Source organism: Dama dama, chromosome 5 (assembly GCF_033118175.1).
Source record: "Dama dama isolate Ldn47 chromosome 5, ASM3311817v1, whole genome shotgun sequence".
Classification (NCBI taxonomy): Eukaryota; Metazoa; Chordata; class Mammalia; order Artiodactyla; family Cervidae; genus Dama; species Dama dama.
Window position 1 is genome coordinate 79,371,836 of NC_083685.1, and position 13,200 is coordinate 79,385,035.

A 13,200-nucleotide genomic window follows, 5' to 3' on the forward strand; every position below is an offset into this window, starting at 1 on the left:
CCTGGCTTCACCTGGTAAGAGGCCACCACACCAGTGAGGGAGTCACCCCTATAATTATTTATGTACTCAGAGTCAAACCACATGTCTTTTGAGCATTAACTGTGAGCAAACATGAGAACTTCAGGGCACAAATAAGTTTTGAATCAAGACATAGGTTGGTTGAATTGTGGGCAGACAAGCACATTATGGATGAATTGTGGAGGAAAAACCTAGAAATATGAAAAGTTCACTAACATTTTGATGTATTAACTATCGCATGAGAAATGACTGGTACAAAACTGTATTGTAGACTCTAAGAAGGTAGGATGTCTTCAGAGTAGGGGACTACACAGAGGAGAGTGATTAACATTTATTATTCCAGGTAATGTTCCAGGAACCTTATATGATAGCTCATTTATACCGCTAGACATTCTATAAAGACAACATTTTTCTTCCCACCTTACAGATGTGGAGAGTGAAACAGAGCTTGAATAACTTATTCTAGATCAAACCTCAAGGAATAAGAATCTGGAATTTAACTACAAATCAGTTGGACTCTTAAGGGTTTTCTATCACTATATTAACACTGAATCTTAAAAAAAAATAATTTATTTTAATTGGAGGCTAATTACTTTAAAATATTGTGGTGGTTTTTGCCATATATTGACATGAATCAGTCACAGGTGTACGTGTGTCCCCCATACTGAAACCTTCTCCCACCTCCCTCCCCATCCCATCCCTCTGGGTTGTCCCAGTGCACTGGTTTTGTGTGCCCTCTTTCTTGCATCAAACTTGGACTGGTGATTTATTTCACATATGGTAATATACATGTTTCAATGTTTTTCTCTCAAATCATCCCACCCTTGCCTTCTCCCACAGAGTCCAAAAGTCTGTTCTTTATATCTGTGTCTTTTTTGCTGTCTCATATATAGTGTCATCATTGCCGTCTTTCTAAATTCCATATATATACATTAATATACTGTACTGGTGGTTTTCTTTCTGACTTACTTCACTCTGTATAATAGGTTCTAGTTTCATCTACCTCATTAGAATGGATTCAAATGTATTCTTTTTAATAGCTGAGTAATATTCCATTGTGAATATGTACCACAATATTCTTATCCATTCATCTGCTGATAGACAACTAGGTTGCTTCCATGTCCTGGCTATTGTAAACAGTGCTGTGATGAACATTGGAGTATATGTGTCTCTTTCAATTCTGGTTTCCTCAGTAACACTGAATCTTTTAAAAGTAGGTTGTATGTGTCTCTGGATGAATTTAAATATTTCATGAGTATATATTCTAGTACCAAGTTGTACACATTCCAGTGGTAGACCATTTAGTCAGCAACTGAAATTAGGATGTGCACATAAAGATCCATCATCTAGATATGAGGAAGTCAATTTGAGTCCCTGAGCACTAGTATATCACTGTCTGTGGTGTGTTTTCTTTAGATGCATGGAGAAGACACCATGGAATTGGGGAACCTTACGTGGGTGTCAGATTTTGTCTTCCTGGGGCTCTCACAGACTCAGTAGCTCCAGCTCGTCTTGTTTCTGGTGTTCCTGTTTGTCTACACCACCACTGTCATGGGAAGCCTCCTGATTATGGTCATGGTGACCTCTGATTCCAGGCTCCACACACCCATATATTTTCTGCTGTGAAACCTGGCCATCATAGACCTGTGTTTCTCCTCAGTCACTGCCCCAAAGATGCTGGTGGACTTCCTCGCTGAGAAGAAGACCATCTCCTACCAGGGCTGCATGACTCAGGTCTTCTTCCACTTTCTGGGAGGTGCCATGGTCTTCTTCCTCTCAGCGATGGCCTGTGACCGCCTTGTTGCCATCTCCTGGCCCCTCCACTATGTCACCATCATGAACACTCAGGTCTGTGCTGGGCTGGTCATGACAGCCTGGATGGTAGATTTTGTTCATTCCATTTCCCAACTGACTCTGATGCTCCCACTGCCTTTTTGTGGCCCCAATGTCCTAGATAACTTCTACTGTGATGTTCCACAGGTATTGAGAGTCACCTGCACTGACACTTCTGTCTTGGAGTTCCTCGTGATCTGCAACAGTGGGATGCTGGATGTCATCTGGCTCCTCCTCCTCCGCCATCCTGGTGATGCTGAGGTCCCACTCAGGGCAGGCAAGGAGGAAGGATGTTTCCACCTGTACCACCCCCGTTGTCATGGTGTCTATGGTCTTCATTCCAAGCATTTGCCTCTATGCCCGGCCCTTCATCTCTTTCTCCATTGACAAGGCTATATCCATCAGCCACACGGTCATGACTCACATGCTCAACCCCCTGATCTACACCCTGAAGAAATAGGAGATGTAGACAGCAGTGAAGAGATTAGGGAGGCACCAGGCTGCTTTGTAAAAGGGAGTGACAGTGGGTCACTTCTCTTTGGCTTTCGCTTTTTGGTTTTCCATCGATAAGTTGGAGAGAGAGCTGCTGTATCTGGCCTCTTCATAACTTGAAAACAAGCAACTTACCCAGATTTTGAGGATAAAGGTAGCTATCCTTACTTTTGTTTGTGTTGGATGATTTTAACATTCCTATGACAATAAGATGGAGAAGGAAATGGCACCCCACTCCAGTACTCTTGCCTGGAAAATCCCATGGATGGAGGAGCCTGGTAGGCTACAGTCCATGGGGTTGTTAGGACTCAGACAAGACTGAGCGACTTCACTTTCACTTTTCACTTTCATGAATTGGAGAAGGAAATGGCAACCCACTCCAGTGTTCTTGCCTGGAGAATCCCAGGGACGGGGGAGCCTGGTGGCCTGCTGTCTATGGGGTCGCACAGAGTCGGACACGACTGAACCGACTTAGCAGCAGCAGCAGCATGACAATAAGATGTGTTGCCATGCAAACATTCTGGAAAGTCACACCCTCCTTTTTGTCATTTTGGCAGATAGTTTCCTGTTACAATGACAGCATTCCCCCAGAAGAGCAGTTCTATTTTCTGTATTTGACCTCTTTTCCCAGGATCCTGTTTTGGTGTGAGGCTGGATTGTTGGAAACTGAACAATATTTAGAGTCTTATGCCTTAAATTGGAAACTGTGTCCATCACTTACCTAACAGATGACCTTGAGTGAGACATCTGGCCTCTCTCGAACTCATAACTTCTTCCTCAACAAACTTGTTGAAATTAATATCTGACCTCAAATCCCTCAGGTTTATTATAACTATCAAATCCAAAAATTGTGAGAAAAGATTGAGTTAACCATATAACTATATTTTATTTAATTTTCAATTTAGAAATCATCATGAGTATTCCAATTTTCCACTGTATATTTTAGCACAGTATAATTACTGAAAGCAAAAGATTATGTGTAATATTAATGTTAGTTATAAAACACTGTATTATATTGTATGAACAATCATGTACATGCTCCTCAGTTCAAGAACCACATGGTACCAATAGCTGATACCTGCCTATGGGACCTCTCCATCACATCACTTCTCTCCAGATGAAACCACTTTCTTGAGTTTCATGTTTATAAATCCATTATTCATAAAAACAATTTTATCACATTTTAACATAAGCACTATATTATTTTATATTGTTTATTGAATTTATAAACTATCACACTTTAGGTAATATTCTGGCATTTGATTTTTTTCACTCAACATTTTTTTTCTGAATGTCACATATTGTTCTGTTTGGCTGTAGTTCATTCATTTGCTCTGTTGTATAATATTCCAATGTGAGACTAAGCTTACTGGGAATGTTCTCGGGTTTTGCTCTTGAAACAATGCTCTTTTGAAAAATCTGCTTGTCTCCAGTTGTCATGTTGAGGAGCTACGGGTCATTACTTTGAAGTGTAATTGCTGGATCATGAGATCTTCAAAGTTTTACCTTCACAAAATAGGGCTAAATTGTTTTCCAAAGAAGTTGCACCAAATTACTTGGTTATCAGCAGCACTGCAGTGTTCCCATTGATTCTCATCCTCCTAGTAGTTGATATTGTCATACTTTTTCATTTTTCTCAATTAAGCAGGTAAGAAATGGTATTTCACTGTAGTCTTGATTTGCATTTCTTTACCATTTCCCCATGTTTTAATTATATTCAAATTTCCAATGAATGTTAGCATGTTTTCTATTGCCTGTTTCTTGTTAATGTAAAAGTTTTTATATAATTTGGTTACTGGTCTTTTTCAGTTTTATTTATTATAATGCCTTCACCAATCTGAGGTCTCCCCTGGGCACTTAGATGGTAAAAAGTCTGCCTGCAGTGTGGGAGACCCAGATTCAATCCCTGGGTTGGGAAGATCCCCTGGAGAAGTAAACGGTAACCCACTCCAGTATTCTTGCCTGGAAAATCCCATGGACAGAGGAGCCTGGCAGGCTACAGTCCATGGGGTCGCAAAGAGTTGGGCATGACTGAGAGATTTCACTTTCTTTCTTTCACCCAATTTGTGGCTTGTCTTCTTTATGTTTGGTATTAGTTTTCACGTAGTCATGTGTATCAGTCTTTCACTTCTGTCTTAGACCTAATATTTAAACATTGATTCTTTTCTCAGCAGACAGAAATGTGTTCTTGCTTCTCTGAAAGGATGCTGATTGTATAATCTTTTCTTCTGTTTCCTACATCATTTCTGTTTGTTTCTCATTCATTTTTTGGTTTGTTTTGTCCTTTTGTGTTCGCTGCCATTTTTAAACTCCTGGTGATCCTTGGCTATCTACATTTAAGAGCAAGGCAATAAACTACTAATTGGTATGTCAGTCTATTGAAGCTTTCAGATTTTGCCTTAGGGGTTCTGGTGGAAATCGCTTTTTACTGTGGGCTCCCAAATGCCATTATATGACAGTCTGTTTTTTGGGGGTTTTTGTTTTGGCAAGGAAAAAAAATTTGATTTTTTGTCTTCGTTGTTGTTGTTTAGTCACTTAAGTCATGTCTGACACTTTGCAGTCCCATGGACTGGCTGCCAGGCTCCTCTGTCCGTGGAGTTATCCAGGCAAGAATACTGGAGTGGGCTGCCATTTCCTTCTCCAGGGGATCTTCCCAACCCACGGATTGAATCTGGGTCTCCCACACTGCAGGCAGGCTTTTTACCATCTAAGTGCCCAGGGGAGACCTCAAATTGGGTGGGTGCCCAATACTTTCTAGACCCAGGCATTCAACCCATGTTGCCTGCATTGGCAGGCGGATTCTTTACCACTGAGCCACGTAGGAAGCCTCTCTTTGATGCTTGAATTTGTGCTGGTAAGAGGAGAGTGATGAGCCTCAGTACCTCTTTAGATAGAGAAATTCCTGTCTGACCTCCTCTCTCATTTACATTCTCACATTTGATTTTGTGATCTCCATTGTTAAAATAGTTTCCCTATGTAAAACAGGTCTTGCATCACTGAAAACATTCTCTTGTGTCTGGTCCATTATCTTTATTCCTGTTTTCAAGAGCTTTATAAGAAGATGGTGTTGTTTTTCAGTGTCTATGCAAAGCCGTTCCCAACTGCTTATCTCTTGCTTGTCCTCTATCATAAATGTTCACGTTCCCAAACCCTTAGATTCTAGGAGTGCTCATCTGTTCATGTGATCCAGGAATGAAAATTACAACAAACAAGATGTAGTCTGAGAGATTCTGGAAAATATTTCTCTTCCATGAGTAGAGGCAAGATATGTAAGAAGAGAAACTCTCCACCACCCATTTCCTTACTTCTAACCTTTGAATAAGGCTAGAAAATTCTTAAAGAGAAGAGAAAACTGGACCACCTTACCTGCCCCCTGAGAAGTCTGTATGGAGGTAAAGAAGCAACAGTTAGAACTGGATATGTAACAACAGACTGGTTCCAAATTGGGAAAGGAGTACATCAAGGCTGTATATTGTCACCCTGCTTATTTAACTTATATGCAGAGTACATCATGTGAAATGCCAGGCTGGATGAAGCACAAGCTGGGATCAAGATTGCCAGGAGAAATATCAATAACATCAGATATGCAGATGACACCACCCTATGGCAGAAAGTGAAGGGGAACTAAAGAACTTCTTGATGAAAGTGAAAGAAGAGAGTGAAAAATTTGGCTTAAAACTCAACATTCACAATACTAGGATAATGACATCCAGTCCCAACACTTCATGGCAAATAGATGGGGAAACAGTGGAAACAGTGACAGACTTTCTTTTCTTGAGCTCCAAAATCACTCCAGATGGTGACTGCAGCCATGAAATTGAAAGACCTTTGCTCCTTGGAAGAAAATTTATAACCAAAATAGACAACATATTAAAAAACAGAGACTTTACTTTGCTGAAAAAGGTCTGTCTAGTCAAAGCTATGGTTTTTCCAGTAGCCAAGTTTGGATATGAGAGTTGGACTATAAAGAAAGCTGAGCACCAAAGAATTGATGCTTTTGAGCTGTGGTTTTGGAGACTTCTGACAATCCCTTGGACTGCAAGGAGATCCAACCAGTCAATTCTAAGGAAAATCAGTCCTGAATATTCATTGGAAGGTCTGATGCTGAGGCTGAAATTCCAATACTTTGGCCATCTGATGTGAAAAGTTGACTGATTGGAAAAGACCCTGATGCTGGGAAACATTGAAGGTAAGAGAAGGGGACAACAGAGGATGAGATGGTTGGATGGCGTCACCGACTCAATGGACATGAGTGTGAGCAAACTCTGGCAGTTGGTGATGTACAGGGAAGCTTGGCATGCTGCTGTTCATGGGATCGCAAAGAGTTGGACTGAACTGAACTGACTGAGCCTTTGAATGAGATGTGGAGGGCATACACCAAAATGAAGCATTAACGTATCTGGGCTCATAAGGGAGAGGCCAGGGGCAACACAGACTCATTGAACAAATGCCCTGATATCACTGAACTGTGGGTCCCTGTTGGCTCACTGGCTTTCACTCCTGATTTTTATTAATTACCTTTTATTCCTCCCCTTCTTTCTTGGCTCCCATCTCCTTTTCCATTTCTCCTCTAACTCTTCACCCTCCTCACATGTTTAATGATTTTGAAGCTGAGATGGGCTGAGTCATGAACACAGGAGAGTTATAAGTCACAAACTGCCCTTTTCTGAAATAATGGGGCATGAATAAACAGAGGAGCTACACTATGTCCATCCTCTCAAATCTTCCATCCCTCCTCCTCCCTGCTGCCACACGAGACCCTGTAGGTCATCTGTAGGTCATTCTTCTGAATAAAGTCCTCTACTCGCTTGTAATCTCATTCAAAGTAAAACCTAAATGTGGGAGCCTTGTATCTTAACATTATTCAGAGTGATTCATGCCTCCTTTCTACCCTAATGCCCCACCACTGTGCTCCAGTCTCATCAAGGTTTTCAGGGTTCATGGAGTGTATGTTGTGCCATTTCATCTCTGGACCTCTGTGAAACACATTTTTCCTTCTTTGTCTGCAGAACAGACTAGAATCACCTCTGTTTAAATGTCATCTCCTCTCCCAAGTCTTCCTTCTCTTTCAGCCATTGCTATTGTCTCAGCCTTTTAACCTTTGAACATTCCCTCCCCCCCGCCCCCCCCCTCCCCCGGTAGACCTATCTCCTCTCTGATGTGCATTTATGTGTTTCTGGTCCCATTTCCCCCTCAGCCTGTGAGTTCTTTGAGAGGAGAGTGTTTGTCTTATTTTTATATCCTCAGCACTGAGTGCTGATGTGTACCCAACCTGCCTCCCACTGCTCTCCAACTCTTTTTTTAAAAAAAATTATTTTTCATTTATTTATATTAGTTGGAGGCTAATTACTTTACAATATTGTAGTGGTTTTTGCCATACATTGACATGAATCAGCCATGGATTTACATGTGTTCCCCATCCCGATCCTCCCTCTCGCCTCCCTCTCCATCCCATCCCTCTGGGTCTTCCCAGTGCACCAGCCCTGAGCACTTGTCTCATGCATCCAACCTGGGCTGGTGATCTGTTTCACCCTTGATAGTATACTTGTTTTAATGCTATTCTCTCAGAAGATCCCACCCTCACCTTCTCCCACAGAGTCCAAAAGTCTGTTCTGTACATCTGTGTCTCTTTTTCTGTTTTGCATATAGGACTATCATTACCATCTTTTAAAATTCCATATATATATGCATTAGTATACTGTATTGGTCTTTATCTTTCTGGCTTACTTCACTCTGTATAATGGGCTCCAGTTTCATCCATCTCATTAGAACTGATTCAAATGAATTCTTTTTAATGGCTGAGTAATATTCCATAGTGTATATGTATCATAGCTTCCTCATCCATTCGTCTGCTGATGGGCATCTAGGTTGCTTCCATGTCCTGGCAATTATAAACAGTGCTGCAATGAACATTGGGGTACACCTGTCTCTTTCAATTCTGGTTTCCTCAGTGTGTATGCCCAGCAGTGGTATTGCTGGGTCATATGGCAGTTCTATTTCCAGTTTTTTAAGAAATCTCCACACTGTTCTCCATAATGGCTGTACTAGTTTGCTTTCCCACCAACACTGTAAGAGGGTTCCCTTTTCTCCACACCCTCTCCAGCATTTAATGCTTGTAGGCTTTTGGATAGCAGCCATTCTGACTGGCGTGAAATGGTACCTCATTGTGGTTTTGATTTGCACATCTCTGATAATGAGTGATGTTGAGCATCTTTTCATGTGTTTGTTATCCATCTGTATGTCTTCTTTGGAGAAATGTCTGTTTAGTTCTTTGGCCTGTTTTTTGATTGGGTTGTTTATTTTTCTGGAATTGCTGCTCTCCAACTCTTAAAAAAGGATAACTCTCAGTCATATTAAAAAATATTGATCTAAAACAAAAATAAATAAATAAATAAAAAATATTGATCTAAAACAAATAGACTGACAAATATTTCCCCAGCAAAGGCAGGTTTATTCAGGATCAGCAGAGAATTGCAATTCAGGGTCTGCACCCACGGTGAGCCACAGGGTTCATGGAGTGCAAGTACCCCGTGGGAAGGGGAAAAAAAATGCATTTAGAGAGAAAAAGGAGGGTGGGAAGCTGTTATAAAGAGTTCATGGATTTTCATTGACTGACACCTTCCCAGGAAAGAAGAGGAGTCTTTCTTTTTCCAGTAGGGCTCTGTTATTATCAGGGTGCGAAAGCTCCATCTTCTGGTCTCTCAACTCTACATAATTGAGATTTCTGTTCATTAATTTTTACACAACCATTTATTGAATTTTCACAATGGGCCAAGTACAATAAATAAAACAATAGGAAATATTGTAATCCATTTCAAACAGTTAAATTACCCACAGTCTTTCTCTGAAGAGTCAACTTTGAGGTTGAGATGTAGTTTAGAAAATATTTTAGACTCATTTATAAGAGTGCATTCCTTGAGAGGAGAAATATATAAAGTAGAACATACAAAGACTTATTGAAAACCAAATCAGAGTAATCATGAATTAATCCAGGTAATTTAATTAGTTGCTGTGGAGGCACAAAAGACTGGGTTCAATTCCTGGGTCAGGAAGATTCCCTGAAGGGGGAAATGAAAACTCACTCCAATATTCTTGTTTGAAAAATTCCACAGGCAGAGGAGATTGGCAGGGTGTAGCCCTTGGGCTCGCAATGAGTGGGACACGACTTGGTGACTCACAGCGTGTGAGATGAGTACAACTGTGTGGTAGTTTGAGCATCCTTTGGGATTGCCTTTCTTAGGGATTGGAATGGAAACTGACCTTTTCCAGTCCTGTGGCCACTTCTGAGTTTTCCAAATTTGTTGGCATATTGAGTACAGCACTTTCACAGCAACATCTTTCAGGATTTGAAATAGCTCAACTGGAATTCCATCACATCCACTAGCTTTGTTTGTAGTGATGCTTTCTAAGGCCCACTTGACTTCACATTCCAAGATGTCTGGCTCTAGGTGAGTGATCACACCATTGTGAAAACTTGTTAGAAACGCGAATTCTCTGGCTCAACTCAAGACCTACTAAAGGAAGATTCTTCATGGGTGTTTCTGAGTTTTAACATCCCCTCCAGATAATTCTAGTGGGTGTTCAAGTATGTGAATGAATGAACTGTGAAATGGGTCTTTCCAAAAATCCCAGAAATTTTGTTTATTTTGGAGAAACTCTGTCTTTTCTGACCCTCATCTCCTAATCCTACATGTTATGAATCTCTACAGTTTTCAATATTCTTGGTGGGTTTTTGTTTTCTTTTGTTGTTTTGTGTAAGTTTTTGTTGTGGTTTTTGGTTTCTTTGTCTTCTGGCCCAAGGAGAACTTTCCAATAGTAAGTCTTTCTGAAAGACTTTGGAACTTTGAAACAACTCTCATTGTTCCCTTGTTCCCGGCAGGAATCATTCCAGCTCTGCTTCCTGAGCCCAGTCCAGTCATTTCTCCCTGAGGATATACTCTCTTCCCCAGGGTCATGTCCCTGAGTCCTGTGTGTGAGGGATGGACAGAGAACAGGAAGATGTGGGGCTACATAGGGAGGATCCCACCAAAAGATGTAAGACCTCAACCCTCTTCCCCCATTCAGGGCTAAAGGAAGGTGAGAGCCTGAGGGCTTTCCAAACAAGCATATAAGTCAATGGTAGTTAGGTTTTTGGAAACACCAGCTGGAGAATAAACATTTGACATCGTCGCTCAGTTGGTAAAGAATCAGCCTGCAATGCAGGAGACCCCAGTTCGATTCCTGATTCTGGAAGATCCGCTGGAGAAGGGGTAGACTACCCACTCCAGTATTCTTGGGCTTCCCTTGTGGCTCAGCTGGTAAAGAATCCACCTGAAATTCAGAAGACATGGATTCGATCCCTGGGTTGGAAAGATCCCCTGGAGAAGGGAATGGCTACCCACTCTAGTGTTCTGGCCTGGAGAATTTCAGGGTCTGTATAGTCCATGGGGTTGCAAAGAGTCAGACACAACTGAGCGACTTTCATTTTTACTTCACTTCACATAGACTTGATGGTACTGAGTCTTATGTTGGAAGAGAGCTTTGGGAAGTAATTTGGGTGGATGTACTGTTAAATAACTCCTTCGGGTTGCATGTAAAACCCAGTAATTTTAGCAATAAAGTATATCACTGGCCTAGTGAGATAGGAAACAGAGGATAAGTAAGTTCACTTCAAATATCTCCAAATAATCCATTACCTACTTAATACAGTATTTGGCAACATTCACTGAGCATGTGCTGTTACCAGAGTTTCTGTTCCAAGTTCTGGAGTTACTAAGATATTGAAGTTATGATGCAGTTGGTTGAGGGGAGAAAGTGGAAAAACGAATGATGGTAAATATATAACAGAAGTATTTTTGAAATGTTATAAGAACCCCGAGAATGGGGAATTTGTTCTGCATGGGAGAAATGGTGACAGGTGTAACAGAGGGTGATGTTTGAATGGGCTTTTCTAGATTTGAGAAAGTCAGATCAGAATTCTGGGAAACCAATATGGAAATAAATAAATAAAATATTTAATAATCTATTGAAAAGCTTGCGGCTCATTGGAGGTATAGATACTGATTAGGAAGGCAGATGAAGATTACATTTCATAGTCTGTATGACATGCTGAGTTGTATACACTTCTGTATGTGTTTCTACCCTGACTTGATCCGCAGGGTATTGGATGTGGCTCCTAAGGGACTCTGGTGGAATCACTACAAGAATAGATGTGAGAGGGGAACGTGATCAGATCAGCACTTAGAAAGGTCTCAAGTAGAGCTGTGTAGAAGGTGTACTGGAGGAAGCAAAGATGAAAGTGAAAAATAAGAAGGGAGTGATCTCTAATGGATAATGGATCTGGGGAGTCAGGTGAGAGCGAGTGGAGACTGAGAGGAAGTGGAAGGGGTGGGGGTCACCAATCATTCTATCTCTCACCCTCCAAGAGTCTTTCTTCACCTTTGGTCCCAATTTCTCCTCTGCCCCTTCACCTTTCCATTCCCCATCCTTCACTCATTCTATTTCCCTGTCTTCCTTCCTTTTAAATTTCTTCTTCCATTCAATTCTTTGCCTATTTCCATTTCTTCTCCTTCAATTTTTTTTCTCTTCTATTGGATTGGATTCAACAACTTCTGAAATTGCTGTCTTTTCAGAAGAGCTCTAAGTCTCCTGTTCAAACAATATATTCATCTATGTCTGTACTAGTTAGTTACCCTTCTGCCACTTGACTCCACCTATGTTGTGGGTGAGCTGAGCCTCACTCAGTAAGGGGCTACCTACCGTGGAGGATGGGGAAACACAAAATGTCCCAGGTGTCTAGCTGTGGCCAGAGGTTCTCCTGTATGAACCTGCATACCCAGAAGCATTTCACTCATGCTAGAGTTAATACCAGGTACTTATTAGTTACTGACAGCAAGGAGATCATTCCTGGGTGTTCATTGGAAGGACTGAGGTTGAAGCTGAAACTCCAATACCTCGGCCACCTGATGCGAAGAGCTGACTCATTTGAAAAGACCCTCATGATGGGAAAGATTGAGGGCGGGAAAAGGGGATGACAGAGGATGAGATGGTTGGATGGCATCACCGATTCAATGGACATGGGTTTGGGTGAACTCCTGGGAGTTGGTGATGGACAGGGAGGCCTGGCGTGCTGTGGTTCATGGGGTCACAAAGAGTCAGACACGACTCAACTAAACTGAACTGAACAACAAGGATGAGCACTGAAGCGTACAAATAAATTCTGAAATGAAGATTTTATCCATAGCACACTTTTGTTGAATTGTAGAAGAAACATAGACACATGAAAAAGTTCATTAACATTATTATCTGTTAACTATTGCATGAAAAAAAATGATTGGTACAAAAATGTATTAGAGACTGGAAAAGGGTGAATATCTTAAGAGTAGGAGACTACACAGGGGAGAGTGATTACCATTTATTATTTTAGACACTGTTCTAGAAAACTTGTGTGTTATTTTATTCAAGCTCCAGGACAAATTTACAGACAAACATTTTCTTACAGAGATGAAATCTGAGACTCAGATAAGAGATTTACTTAAGGTCAAATCTCAGAGAAATATAAAGTTATGAACTTTACATTTCCCAACTCTGTTGGGCTCTATGTGTCTTCTCACCACTCTATTACCACTGAATCTTTGAAAAGCAGGCTGCATATGTCTCTGGATCAATTTAAAGTATCTTGTGAATGTGTACTCCAGTATCAGCTCTCCAAAGACAAGATCATTTATATCAGCCCAGGGTATTATGATCTGCACATGAAGGTGTCCTTTGTATGGACTTGGACAATTGCTTTGAGTCACTGAGCACCAGAATGACGGATAGTAACTTCATACACCTCTGTTTGTGGTGTGTTTTCTTTAGGTGTATGGAGCAGAGAGC

At 41.1% G+C, this 13,200-nt stretch overlaps 1 pseudogene; it reads left to right on the plus strand.

Annotated features, from left to right (window-relative positions):
- Positions 1-1,593: 1,593 nt before the first annotated feature.
- LOC133055570 (olfactory receptor 4D2-like) lies at positions 1,594-2,311 on the plus strand (annotated as a pseudogene).
- Positions 2,312-13,200: the final 10,889 nt, after the last annotated feature.